This window comes from Bufo bufo, chromosome 1 (genome assembly GCF_905171765.1).
Source record: "Bufo bufo chromosome 1, aBufBuf1.1, whole genome shotgun sequence".
In the NCBI taxonomy this organism is placed as follows: Eukaryota; Metazoa; Chordata; class Amphibia; order Anura; family Bufonidae; genus Bufo; species Bufo bufo.
In genome coordinates, this window is record NC_053389.1 from 743,472,737 (window position 1) to 743,487,765 (window position 15,029).

At 45.4% G+C, this 15,029-nt stretch overlaps 1 protein-coding gene across 1 annotated transcript in view; it reads left to right on the top strand.

Annotated features, from left to right (window-relative positions):
• The first annotated feature begins 3,502 nt into the window (after positions 1-3,502).
• RASSF2 (Ras association domain family member 2) overlaps positions 3,503-15,029 on the top strand; it is a 75,588-nt gene continuing 64,061 nt past the window's right edge. Inside the window, exon 1 of the mRNA XM_040414463.1 lies at positions 3,503-3,615. The gene's annotated coding sequence lies outside the window, so the exon portion shown is untranslated. The remainder of the gene's footprint in view (positions 3,616-15,029) is intronic.

Here is a 15,029-nt window from a genome sequence, read left to right on the forward strand (position 1 = left end):
AGTTTAAAATGGACTTTGTTAATGAGTATCTGTAAAGAAGTGGTATTTTAACAAACCATAAATCACCCGTTAGTGTAGCAGAGGAGGAATTAATTATCCATAGATATACAATATAACAAAACATGTGTGGGATCATATCAGAAAACCTAAAAGTAATCAAAGCCACACATAGATAAATACAAAAATAACATCTTTATTAATCAATACAACAATGAGTAAAAAATGCAGGGAGTGTTGAAAAGTTGGAAAAACAGGCAAACCCCAAAGCAGAGGTAATATGTGGTAGGTATATAAGCATAACTTGAGACATATTGTATCACTATTTAATCCAACACAGAAAGTACTGATCAATGAGGTAAAATACAGTAATAGTAGTGTGGGGATACCAGATATTGATAGTGGGGTGAAAATGAACATAAATCTACCCCATAAATGGATCATCCCTTATCCCAGGAAAAATTTCCCTCTGCAGCTCAATATGCACTGGGTGAAAAACTGGGTATAGCAGGGTATCTGTGGTGGCATGGCCGACAACCAACCACACCCTGAACATAAATACAAGAGACAAAATACCTGTAATAATAAATACCAACCAGTTTGGGGAGAGCCAAAAGCCCGATGTACGTTTCGCAAAGTGCGCTTCTTCCAGGGGGCCCCTGTTAAATATGTCCACCTCGAGGATCAATAATCATTTGAAATTTTTTCTTTGATCACTTCTTTTATATAAAGCCTTTTGCTTTATATCCCCGACATCTTGAATCCAGGCTAGAAGCTGTATCTCATCTTGTATTCAGGGTAGAGGCTGTATCTCATCTTGTATCCTGGCTAGAGGCCATATCTCAGCTTGTATCCAGGCTAGAGGCTGTATCTCATCTTATATCCAGGCTAGAGGCCGTATCTCATCTTGTATCTAGGTTAGAGGCCGTATCTCATCTTGCATCCAAGTTAGAGGCTGTATCTCATCTTGTATCCAGGCTAGAGGCCGTATCTCATCTTGTATCTAGGTTAGAGGCCGTATCTCATCTTGCATCCAAGTTAGAGACTGCATCTCATCTTGCATCCAGGCTAGAGGCTATATGTCATCTTGTATCCAGGCTAGAGGCCGTATCTCATTTTGTATCCAGGCTAGAGGCCGTATTCCATCTTGTATCCAGGCTAGAGGCTGTATCTCATCTTGTATCCAGGCTAGAGACTGCATCTCATCTTGCATCCAGGCTAGAGGCCATATGTCATCTTGTATCCAGGCTAGAGGCCGTATCTCATCTTGTATCCAGGCTAGAGGCCGTATTTCATCTTGTAACCAGGCTAGAGGCCGCATATCATCTTGTATCCAGGTTAGGGGCCGTATCCCATCTTGTATCAAGGCTAGAAGCCGTATCTCATCTTGTATCCGGGCTAGAGGCTGTATCTCATCTTGTATCCAGGCTAGGGTCCGTATCTCATCTTGCATCCAGGCTAGAGGCTATATCTCATCTTGCATCCAGGCTAGAGGCTGTATCTCATCTTGCATCCAGGCTAGAGGCTGTATCTCATCTTGCATCCAGGCTAGTGGCTATATCTCATCTTGCATCCAGGCTAGAGGCTGTATCTCATCTTACATCCAGGCTAGAGGCTGTATCTCATCTTGCATCCAGGCTAGAGGCTGTATCTCATCTTGTATCCAGGCTAGAGACTGTATCTCATCTTGTATCCAGGCTAGAGGCTGTATCTCATCTTGCATCCAGGCTAGAGGCCATATCTCATCTTACATCCAGGCTAGAGGCTGTATCTCATCTTGCATCCAGGCTAGAGGCTGTATCTCATCTTGTATCCAGGCTAGAGACTGTATCTCATCTTGTATCCATTCTAGAGGCTGTATCTCATCTTGTATCCAGGCTAGAGGCTGTATCTCATCTTGTATCCAGGCTAGAGGCTGTATCTCATCTTGCATCCAGGCTAGAGGCCATATCTCATTCTTGCATCCATTCTAGAGGCTGTATCTCATCTTGTATCCAGGCTAGAGGCTGTATCTCATCTTGTATCCAGGCTAGAGGCCGTATCTCACCTTGTATCCAGGCTAGAGGCCATATCTCATTCTTGCATCCATTCTAGAGGCTGTATCTCATCTTGTATCCAGGCTAGAGGAGGCACAACAGGGTCCTAGAGCCTCTAGGACCCTGTTGTGCCTCCTCTAGCCTGGATACAAGATGAGATACAGCCTCTAGCCTGGATACAGCCTCTAGCCTCTTTGTATTGTACAGTTTTCCCCAATACACGTATCCTTTCCTTATAATATTGTGATCAATTACATTTATCATCATTACAGTCACTGAGAGAAAGTTTCTTTCCAACATCTTCTTGGTAAATTCTTTTTTTTTTCAGTGAGTGTATGTGGGCCCTACAGTTGAGGTGCACCTACTGAGGGACCGCCATAGCAAGTAAGAAGCATCTTAGAGAAATTTATCACAACTAGTGTAAAGGAAAATTGGTTTAGTTGTCCACAGCTACCAATCAGATTCCCCCTATCATTTTTTTAGAGCTCCTTTGGAAAATGAAAGATGAAATCTGACTGGTTGCTATGGAAAACTAGGCCAGTTCTACTTTACACCACGTTTGTGTTTTTTCCCCGTACATACTAGCAGCTGCTGTCCATGCTTTGCTGCTGACACTCAGTTTCCATGTCTGATCCTGAAAGGAGACACCTGATACCCCTGTATCCTGTGCTAGCAGGTGGGAACAGTCACCTAGCGTTCCTGAGAAGGTAGGTGTCTTCACTATATCTGTCTATATATCTAATCTCATATCTATCTACCTATCTATCTATCTATCTATCTATCTATCTATCTATCTATCTATTGTCTATCTATCTATCTATCTATCTATCTCATATCTATCTATCTATCTATCTATCTATCTCATATCTATCTATCTATCTATCTATCTATCTATCTATCTATCTATCTATCTATCTATCTCATATCTCATATCTCTCTATCTATCTCATATCTATCTATCTATCTATCTATCTATCTCATATCTATCTATCTACTCACTGGATTTTTTTAAAAACCTCATTTGCTTTATTATATTGCTCATTATTGCAGATTTTTGGTGTAGAAAACACCGTATACACCGTATGATTGGACCGCCCCTCATAGCCCTTTCTTTATCTTAGTGCCCGCTGTAAACTTTTCACTGCTGTCTGTATAACCACATGGTATCTTCTTGTCTGCCCCGCTATGGTCTATACTGGTGGGCTTCACGTCTTTCCATGTTTCTGGGACATATCGGATGGCCTATGTATCACTTAGCAACTTTCCCACGTTCCTTGAAGTATGACAAAGGCTGCCCCCCCTCCATCTCCTCCTGCCTTGCACCAGTATTTCTCAGACAGATGCTGTGACCAGCACACCCCCTCCCTTTCATAGCATTGTCTGGATGAGGGCACGCCCAGTTGAGCCCGGGCCATCCAATCAGTGGCAGGCCTAGGCACCACCGCCAGCTGTTATTGGGCAGCAGGAAGGAATACTGGGCCATCTATCACAGCGTGAGTATAGACACTGCTCCACCATACACTGACTTCCCTATATTGATGGGGAGAGGGGCAGAGCCTGCACCCTGGGAGGACACTGGAAGGTGAGAAGACCCTAATTGTGCTCATTTTATCCGCTTCCCTGTATAGTCATTGTCTGTCGCTAACTCTATTTGTATCCTTATTTCACCAGTTCTCGTATTATTTCCTTCACCGATCCTATAGAGTAACACAGATGTAGCAGAGCTGAGTTTGTCATTTATGCATTTGAAGCAGGATGATAACACGCCACTGAGATAACATAGGCTTGCTGTCAGTCTGATGTCAAACCAGATAACCCACCGTGATTTTATGGCGAGTCGTGCCAAATAACATACTCCACTACGCTGATCTACAGATAGGCCTTACAGATAAAGAAGTTACTGGCTCGAATGTCTAGTAGAAAGGGTTAAACTCAATTCCTTGACACGCAGGCTGTGTATGTGAGTAAAACGCATTCTGCTGGCAGGACGGCAACTTTCCTACATTCTCCGCCGCTGCTGATTCTGCGTTAACCCCTGTATTGATGAGCCCCAGGTTTTTTATTTGAAAGCTACATGTTTGTATTAGCGGCGTACAGATGTAGCAGAGTTGGGTTAGTCATTTGACACATATCGCAGTGCTGTTATGATGTGTTAGCTTCACAAAACTGTCTCGAAACGCCTTTTAAGTTGGTCCTTGACCTGTCAAGCAGTATATGGTTTGTGATAACCTCACCGCCATTACATATATTATGTAACAGGCGCATCCTACTGTCCGTTCTCCTGTCTGATGACACATGGCAAGATGGTCATCTGAATAAATGAATCTTCCCGGACTCATGCACACGAACGTATTTCCTATTCGTGTCCATTCCAATTTTTTTGTGGACCACATGCGGAACCATTCATTTCAATGTGTCTGCAAAAAAACGGAAGTTACTCCGTGTGCATTCCGTTTCCGTATGTCCGTCCTGCAATAAAATAGAACGCATCCTATTATTGTCCGCGTTACGGACAAGGATAGGACTTTTCTATTCGGGGCCAGCTGTTCCGTTCCACAAAATACGGAATGCACGCGGACGTCATCCGTATTTTTGTCGGATCGCAAAATACATATGGTCGTGTGCATGAGCCTTTAGGAAAAACAGCTTGGCTGACCCATGTAAGTCCACTGAAAGGGTTAATGATCTCTAACTAGAACCTGAAGCTTCAGATGAGTTGGATAATTGGACTTTTCAGGTCAGGACTACACTGAGGCACCATCATACAAGAAGCAGGGTCAGTGCATATAGTGCTGCCATCTACATTAGTCCTTACGGTATGGCTGGCTATGTGTTTTCTCCGTACTAACAGCGGGATGAATGATTGCTCTCAAATCTCATGTCTGTGGCCAAATTTAGAGAGAGATTTATCAAACTGGTGTAAAGTAGAACTGGCTTAGGTGCCCATAGCAACCAATCAGATTCCACCTTTCATCCTTCACAGCTCCTTTGGAAAATGAAAGGAGAAATCTAATTGGTTGCTATGGGCACCTCAGCCAGTTCTACTTTATACCAGTTTGATAAATGCCCCCCTTAGTCTTTGGCCACCTATAACCCCTCTTTCACACAGTCAGTGTTTGGTCACTGTCTCCATCAGTTATTGGGAGCCAAAACCAGGTGTGGGTCAAAAACACAGAACTGGGCCAAATCTTTCCATTATAACTTATCTCTATGTAGGCTCCACTCCTGGTTTTGGCTCCCGATCACTGATGGAAATCAGACATTGACCAAACACTGAGGTCTCATGCAGACAGACGTTGCCCGGCCATGCCCGTATCGCGGCCCGCTAAGAGGGGGTCCGCAATATGCTGGCACCGGCCGTGTGCTCAACGCATCACGTATGCAGACCCATTCACTTGAATGGGTCCGGAAAAAAATAGAACATGTGTGCACGAGGCCTGACTGTGCGAAAGCGACCTTAGGGTACGGTTACACGGTCAGGTTTCTGCATGCAGTTTTGAAAGTCAAAATCGGGCAAGGAAGTATAAGGCCTCTTTCACACGAGTGAGTTTTCTGTCAGGGTGCGATGCGTGAAGCTGATGCATAGCATCCGGACTGAATCCTGGCCCGTTCATTTCAATAGGTCTGTGCACGCATCATTTTTGCGTTCAGGAAATACCGCAGCATGTTCTATATTCTGCGTTTTTCACGCAGCCCTGTCTCCATAGAAGTGAATGGGCTTGCATGAAAAACGGATTGCATCCGGACGCAACCTGGATGCAATGCGTGTTTCACTGATGAGATGTAGTCTGTAATTCTTCCGTTTTTTTTTCCCCGTGTGTAAAAAACACATAAAAAACTGATTGCACCCAGTGTGGAAAAACCTGAAATACTGAACGCAATTTAAGACAAAACTGACTGAACTTGCGTGCAAAACCTTCAGTTTTTTTCTGGAACAGATCCTGACACAATCTGTATCGTTCGTGGGAAAGAGGCCCAAAGCACAGATACAATGTCTTCTCTTTTTTTGAATTCACTCCTGGTTTTGGCTTCCAAAGCTGCATCAGGAAACCTGACCGTGTGGCCGTACCCTTAGGCCCCCTTCACATGGGCGTCGTGGGTGAGGGCTGGATGCGATCAGGGTGCATTGCCGGAAACCCACGCGAGTAGGCACGCAATTGCAGTCAGTTTTGTCTGCAATTGCGTTCCGATGTTTTGCACGCTCGTGAGAAAAAACTGAATGTGGTACCCAGACCCGAACCCTGACTTCTTCACTGAAGTTCGGGTTTGGGTTCGGTGTTCTGTCAATTTTTTTTTATTTTCCCTTCTAACATGGTTATAAGCGAAAATAATAGCATTCTGAATACAGAATACAAAGTGAAATGTCCATTGAGGGTTAAAAAATAATAAAAACATTACTCACCTCATCCACTTGATCGCGCAGCCGGGATCCTCTTCTTTCTTCTTCCTGCAGGACCTTCAAAAGGACCTTCTATCTTCATTCAGCAGGACCTGCGCTGACATCACCGCGGTCACCACATGGCGTTAGTGAAGGTCCTTTTGCAGGTCCTTCAAGCAGAACAAAGAAGACGACGCCGGCTGCGCGATCAAGTGGATAAGGTGAGTTATGTTTTTATTATTTTTTAACCCTCAAGTGACGTTTCACTTTGCATTCTGTATTAAAGAATGCTATTATTTTCCATTATAACCATGTTATAATGGAAAATAAGTAAATGGGGACCCAGGTCGCTCATCCCTCGTCTCCTTAGCAACCATGCGTGAAAATAACATTGCATCCGCACTTGCTTCACGCAGTCCCATCAAGTGATGCGTGAAAAACATCGCTCATGTACACAGCCCCATTGAAATGAATGGGTCAGGATTCAGTGCGGGTGCAATGCGTTCACCCCACGCATTGCATCCGCGCGGAATACTCGCCCATGTGAAAGGGGCCTTAGGGCTTGTTCACACGACCGTGTGCTGCCCGTGCTGTGGACTGCAAATTGTGGTCCGCAAATGCACGGGCAACGACCGTGGGGCAGCCGCTTGCGGATCGCGGACCCATTCACTTGAAACGGTCCGTGATCAGTCTGTTCCGCAAAAAGATAGAGCAAGTTTTATCTTTTTGCGGTGCGGAGGCACAGAACGGAACCCCACGGCTAGTGCTTCCGTGGGGTTCCGTTCCGTGCTTCCATTTTGTTCCGCACCGCATCTACAGATTTGCAGACCCATTCAAGTGAATCCACGGTGCCTTGTGCATTGCGGACCCGCCGTATGCAGGCCGCAATGCGGCAATGGAGGGGCAACGGCCGTGTGAATGAGTCCTTAATTTAATGCAGCTACACCTTTAAAAAATAAAAAACAGAGTAAAAATTGCAGTCAAATGTGAACAAGTGTGAACAGACCCTAGATCAGGCATCCTCAAACTGCGGCCCTCCAGCTGTTTTAAAACTACAACTCCCACAATGCACTGCTGTAGGCTGTTAGCTGTAGGCTGTTCGGGCATGCTGGGAGTTGTAGTTTTGCAACAGCTGGAGGGCCGCAGTTTGAGGATGCCTGCCCTAGATGGTGGCACCTATGGGCAATCAATGTGCCACTGTATAGTGCCTTAGGCTGGGTTTACATCACTGTTTCATTTTCTACTCTTTGATTCGTCAGAAGAAAAGAAAGAAAAAAAAAACGGATCCTGTATTTTAGGCATCTGTTATGCACATTTTGCACGCAGGACTTTTTTTTCTGTCTAAAGAAAATGGATCTCAGATGGAAATAGCTAAAACGGATGCAAAATGTGTGCATCACAGATGTTCAGGATCTGCTTTTTTCCAGGATCCGTTTTTTTTTTTCTGTTCTTCTGACGGATCATAAGAACGGAAAATGAAACAGTGATGTGAACCCGGCCTTACACTGCTTCTTGCTATAATATGCAGTGGAATGTCTCACATTTGTTTCTTGCACACGACCGCATCCGTTTTGCAGTCCGTACATCGCGGATCTGCAAAATACAGATACTGGCCATATGCATCCCGCAATTTTCTGACAACTACCAGTAGAAATGCCTATTCTTGTCAACAAAATGGACTAGAATAGGACATGTTCTATAATTCTCCATCATTTATGGAACGGCCACACGGATGTGGACAGCACACGGGTGACATTTGCGTGCGGTCAGCATTTGGTGCAGGACCCTTAAGGCTACTTTCACACTCGCGTTTTGTGTGGATCCGTCTTGGACGGATCTGTTCAGATAACACAACTGTCTGCATCCGGATCCGTTTGTATTATCTGTAACACAGCCAAGATGGATCCGTCTTGAACACCATTGAAAGTCCATGGAGGACGGATCCGTTTTCTATTGTGTCAGATTGTGTCAGTGAAAACGGATCCGTCCCCATTGACTTACATTGTGTGTCAGAACGGATCCGTTTGGCTCAGTTTCTTCAGACGGACACCAAAACGCTGCAAGCAGCCTCCAGAGCGGAATGGGGACGGAACGGAGGCCAACTGAGCGGATCCTTATCCATTCAGAATGCATTAGGGCAAAAATGATCCGTTTTGGACCGCTGGTCAGAGCCCTGAACGGGTTTCGCAAACGGAAAGCCAAAAATGCAGATTAGCAGACCAAAACTTCAGTTGTTTGGAGGCCTAAATCGGAGACACACTGAGGTACAACACAAATCCCGGATACAGCCGTGTGCAAGAGCCTAACACTGACTGATGCAAATTTCTGTGAGGATTACGGTACATCCCTCATTGAAATGGATGGAGACATTTAGCTTCAGAAAAAACACAGCAAATCATGATTTAGGCCTCATGCACACGACCGTTGTTGTGTTCCGTTCTGCAAAATGGGGTTCCATTGTTCCGTGATCCGTTTTTGTTTCCGTGTCTTCCTTTATTTTTGGAGGATCACCAGACATGAAGGAAAGTTAAAAAAAATCTAAGTCAAGTTTGCCATGCAAATGATAGGAAAAAAACGGATGCGGATGACAATCTTGTGTGCCTCCGCGTTTTTTCACGGTCCCATTGAATTGAATGGGTCCGCGAACCGTTTTCCGTGAAAAAAATTGGACAGGTTATATTTTTTTGAAGGACTGGAACCACAGATCACGGACGCGGATGGCAAACGGTGCATTAGCCGAGTTTTCAACGGACCCATTGAAAGTCAATGGGTCTGCAGAAAATCACGGAAAACGGAACAACGGCCACGGATGCACACAACGGTCGTGTGCATGAGGCCTAACACAGCAAAGGGATTGATACTTTTCACCTCCATGGGATAACATGGGGGAATCTTTATGTAAAATGAAGTATTGATTAAATTAGGGCTCATTCAGACGGCCGTATGCTGTCCGCAAAAATACTGAATGCTATCCGTTTTTTTGCGGATCCGCAAAAAAAATGAAACATGTCCTATACTTGTCCGTGAAAATCAGGACATGGCCCCACTGAAGTCTATGGGTCCGCAAAAATACTGAATGCTATCCGTTTTTTTGCAGATCCGTTTTTTTGCGGATCCGCAAAAAAACGGATAGCATTCAGTATTTTTGCGGACAGCATACGGCCGTCTGAATGAGCCCTAAGGCTGAGCACTCACCACCTGGGCCATGGATGACAATATAATCGTTAAAACGCCTGGGTAATTCAATTATAAAAACACCTGGGTATTTTATTATTAAAAAATACACATATATTGCATAAAAAAAACAATAGAATAAGGTCTAAACTATAAAATCCCATATAATGCTGGGATAAATACATGTAGCAAAAGAATAAAACAAACAAGAGGAAGCGCTTGTAGTGGGTCACTGACTGGATTTGTGTAGGGCAGGGTCTGATATCCAATGTTAATTATGGATTGTCCGATCCTAGAGCATGAATGCTGGGCAGTGACTACGATAGGGACTTGTAATGTCACTTGTGTCCATCCCAGTTTTGATCTCTCCCGTGTGTTAAAGGCAATTGTATTGCACAAGAAGATTAGGCATAAATGTGCTGACATATAATGTTAAAGGGAACCTGTCACCTGGATTTTGGGCATAGAGCTGAGGACATGGGTTGCTAGATGGCCGCTAGCACATCCGCAATATCCAGTCCCCATAGCTCTGGGTGCTTTTATTGTGTAAAAAAACCTGATTTGATACATAAGCAAATTAACATAAAAGAGTCATATCTTACTTGTGTGACCAGAGAAGAGTCCTATTTTCAAGCTCAGGTTAATTTGCATGCGTATCAAATTGTTTTTTTTACACAATAAAAGCACACAGAGCTATGGGGACTGGGTATTGCGGATGTACTGTACGACTTGCGCTCAGGGGCGTCCCACGTGGCTGCAATGTCAGATACAGCAGTAACTTGTTACGAGTTGTCAAATCAACCAAAGACCGCACAGACAAGCGACCATCAAGCCGTTCCAGCTGACAACTCGTAACAAGTTACCGCTGTATCTGACATTGCAGCCACGTGGGACGCCACTGTGAGCGCAAGTCGTACAGCACTTCAATTATTTTCAGCCTTACAATAAGGTTACGCGTGCACCGTAGAGTGTAACTTTAACATTATATGTCAGCACATTTATGCCTAATCTTCTTGTGCAATACAATTGCCTTTAACACACGGGAGAGATCAAAACTGGGATGGACACAAGTGACATTACAAGTCCCTATCGTAGTCACTGCCCAGCATTCATGCTCTAGGATCGGACAATCCATAATTAACATTATCCCAGCATTATATGTGATTTCATATTTTAGACCTTATTCTATTGTTTTTTTATGCAATATATGTGTATTTTTTTAATAATAAAATACCCAGGTGTTTTTATAATTGAATTACCCAGGCGTTTTAACGATTATATTGTCGTCCATGGCCCAGGTGGTGAGTGCACAGCCTTAATCAATTCTTCATTTTACATTCTTTTTGACTGGGTGAGTCAGCAGGCTTTGTAGCACCCACTCCAGAGTTATTGACCGGGTGAGCCACCATATTCCTTCAATTATTGGAATATTTATGTTGCAGATTTTTTACCAGAATTTTCCATCACATGTAAGTGCACCCAATCTATCCAAAGCCCTGAGTTGCAAAACTGCTTAGTTAGGCCTTATGCACACAACCGTTGTGTGCATCCGTGGCCGTTGTGCCGTTTTCCGTTTTTTTTTTCGCTGACCCATTGACTTTCAATGAGTCCGTGGAAAAATCGTAAAATGCACCGTTTTGCAGCCGCATCCGTGATCCATGTTTCCTGTCCGTCCAAAAAATAAGACCTGTCCTATTTTTTTGACGGACAACGGTTCACGGACCCATTCAAGTCAATAGGTCCATGAAAAAACACGGATGCACACAAGATTGGCATCCGCGTCCGTGGTCCGTGGCCATAGGCTACTTTCACACAGACGGATCCGCAGATCCGTCTGCATAAAAGCTTTTTCAGAGCTGAGTTTTCACTCAGATCCGACAGTATATTCTAACACAGATCCGACAGTATATTCTAACACAGAGGCGTTCCCATAGTGATGGGGACGCTTCTAGTTAGAATATACTTTGAACTGTGTACATGACTGCCCCCGGCTGCCTGGCAGCACCCGATCTCTTACAGGGGGCTGTGATCCACACAATTAACCCCTCAGGCGCTGAACCTGAGGGGTTAATTGGGCGTATCATAGCCCCCTGTAAGAGATCATGTGCTGCCAGGCAGGAGGGGCCACACCCCCCTCACTCCCCAGTTTTAAATTCATTGGTGGCCAGTGGGCCCCCCCTCCCTCCCCTGTGGTACTGTAGATTCATTGGTGGCCAGTGGGCCCCCCTCCCTCCCCTGTATTACTGTCCATTCATTGGTGGCCAGTGGGCCCCCCTCCCTCCCCCTCCTAATTAAAATCTCCCCCCCCTTATCATTGGTGGCAGCGGAGAGTTCCGATCGGGGTCCCAGTTTAATCGCTGGGGCTCCGATCGGTAACCATGGCAACCAGGACGCTACTGCAGTCCTGGTTGCCATGGTTACTTAGCAATTTTTTAGAAGCATTATACTTACTTGCGAGGTGCGATGTCTGTGATCGGCCGGGCGCTCCTCCTACTGGTGACAGACCTTTCACTTACCAGTAGGAGGTGACAGACCTTTCACTTACCAGTAGGAGGAGCGCACCTGCCAGGCAGCAGGGGGCAGTCATGTACACAGTTCTTTTAGTATATTCTAACCTGAAGCGTCCCCATCACCATGGGAACGCCTCTGTGTTAGAATATACTGTCGGATCTGAGTTTCACGATCTAACTCCAATCCGATGGTATATTCTAACATAGAGGCTTTCCCATGGTGATGGGGACGCTTCAAGTTAAAATATACCATCGGATTGGAGAAAACTCTGATCCGATGGTATAAAAGGGACTCCTGACTTTACATTGAAAGTTAATGGGGGACGGATCCGTTTGCAATTGCACCATATTGTGTCAACGTCAAACGGATCCGTCCCCATTGACTTGCATTGTAATTCAGGACGGATCCGTTTGGCTCCGCACGGCCAGGCGGACACCAAAACGACTTTTTTTTCATGTCCGTGGATCCTCCAAAAATCAAGGAAGACCCACGGACGAAAAAACGGTCACGGATCACGGACCTACGGACCCCGTTTTTGCGGACCTTAAAAAAAAACTATGTGACGTGAACGTGCTTGCAAAATAGTGCGAGTTTCACTGAACGCACCCTGAGTGCTGTCCACATCTTTTGCGGCCCCATTGAAGTGAATAGGTCCGCATCCAAGCTGCAAAAACTGCGGCTTGGATGCGGCTTGGAAGGCTCCATTCACACATCCGCAAGTGTGGTCCGCATCCGTTCTGCAATTGTGCGGAACAGGTGCGGACCCATTCATTCTCTATGGGGACGGAATGGATGCGGAGTGCACACTATGTGCTCTCCGCAACCGCATTTCCGGAGCGTGGCCCCGAACTTCCGGTCCACAGCTCTGCAAGAAAATAGATCATGTCCTATTCTTGTCCGCAGCTGCGGACAAGAATAGGACTTCTCTATTTAGTACCGGCCATGTGCGGCCCGGTTATACACCACGGACGTGTGAATGGACCCTAAGGCCTCTTGCACACGAACGTTTTTTTTTTTTGCGTTCCATATACGGAACTATTTATTTCAATGGATCCGCAATTTCCGTATTTCCGTTCCGTTCAAAGATAGAACATGTCCTATTATTGTCCGCATAACGGACAAGGATAGTACTGTTCTATCAGGGGCCAGCTGTTCTGTTCCGCAAAAAACGGAATGCACGCGGACGTCATCCGTATTTTTTGCAGATCTGTTTTTTGCGGACCACAAAATACTGAAAAAGCCATACGGTCGTGCAGGGCAGTTTCTAGAGAAATTTACCAACAGGGTGAACATCAAAAAAGCCCCCCCCCCAGATTATGGCCGGATCTCTGCAGTATCCCATTGTAGTTGATGGGGGCAGCAGGCATTCAGTCTGCAGTGCCGGATCCAGTGAATTCCGGCAGGCAGTTGTGAAAGTAGCCTAATACAGCGCCACATACCTCTTACATCCAGTGTGATGTCTCCTTTGATGTAGATGTTCTCTCTCTTTATCTTCTCCATTCAGACCAGACCCCCATGATGATTTCTTTCAGCCATCTCTTCTCTCTGCAGAGTTTGACAGGTATCTTAGTTTCCTACTTTTCCATCATCCTCCCACCTTCTCAACATCCCATCATGCATCCCCAAAACTATACTGCATATACTGATAAATCCCCTGAAAATACTAGTTACACACAGATAGTGCCCCCTTCAATAATTATTGGAACACAATGCTCTAAAAAATAACTGCACCCAGCAAATAGTGCCCCTGACACTAATAGTGTAACTGTATTGTCCCCCAAAAATAACTGTGCTAACCTGATACTGTGCCAGAGTGCCCCCACAGTAATAGCGCTCCCCAAAATCCCAACAATAGTAATTCTGTAACAGTATATAGGGCCCCCATAGTGCTTCCCCTCTTCTCCATAGTACCCCTCCATATTGTGCCAGTATATAGGGCCTCCACCCCCCTTCTTCCCACAGTATACTATAAATAATAAAAACAATAAACACGTATACTTACCTTATGCTGCTGTCAGTTATATGATGCAGGCCTCTTTCGGCCTGTGTCTCGCACTGTACGGCTCAGGTGGCGCAATGACATCATCGCGCCGCCTGCATCGGCCTCTGATAGGCTACAGGCACTAGGCCTGTAGCCTATCAGAGGAATGGGCAAGGGAAACGCCTCTCCACTGCTCCTCTGTACCATTCATCTTTATTGCTGTCCTGAGGACGGCGATACAGATTAATATGGAGATGAGCGCTTCCACAATGGAAGCGCTCATCTCCACTCCTGCTGCCTCCGGACAGAAAGGGCCCTCCTCCAGCGCTGGGCCCTGCTGACAGCGCCCCCCTCTTCTGTCCTGACTGATGCGCCCCGTGCGGTCGCACCCCTCGCCCGGCTGTAAAACAGCCCTGCAGTCGTGTGCAAGAGGCCTAAGGCTACATGCACTCGACCGTATGTATTTTGCGGTCCTCAAATTACGGGTCCGAAAAAAAAAAAAACGGATGACGTCCGCATGGCATCCGTTTTTTTTGGGCGGATCCATTGTAACAATGCTTATCCTTGTCCACAAAACGGACAAGAATAGGACATGTTATATTTTTTTTGCCGGGCTACGAAACGGACATACAGATGCGGATAGCACACGGTGTGCTGTCCGCATTTTTTGCAGACCCATTGAAATGAATAGGTCCGCATCCTATCCGCAAAAAAAACGCAATGGACCCGGAAACAAAATACGTTTGTATGCAGGGCCGGCTCCAGGTTCATGTGGGCCCTTGGGCGATAAAGTCTCAGTGGGCCCCCTTACACAGTGATAACTCTATGAGTGCAGATAATATAGTAGATGTCCCTTGCAGTCCTATGTAACAGCACAGATAACACTAGTGCTAATAATGTGTTAGTGTTACCTGCAGTACTATGTAAAACCACAGATAACACTAATGCTGAT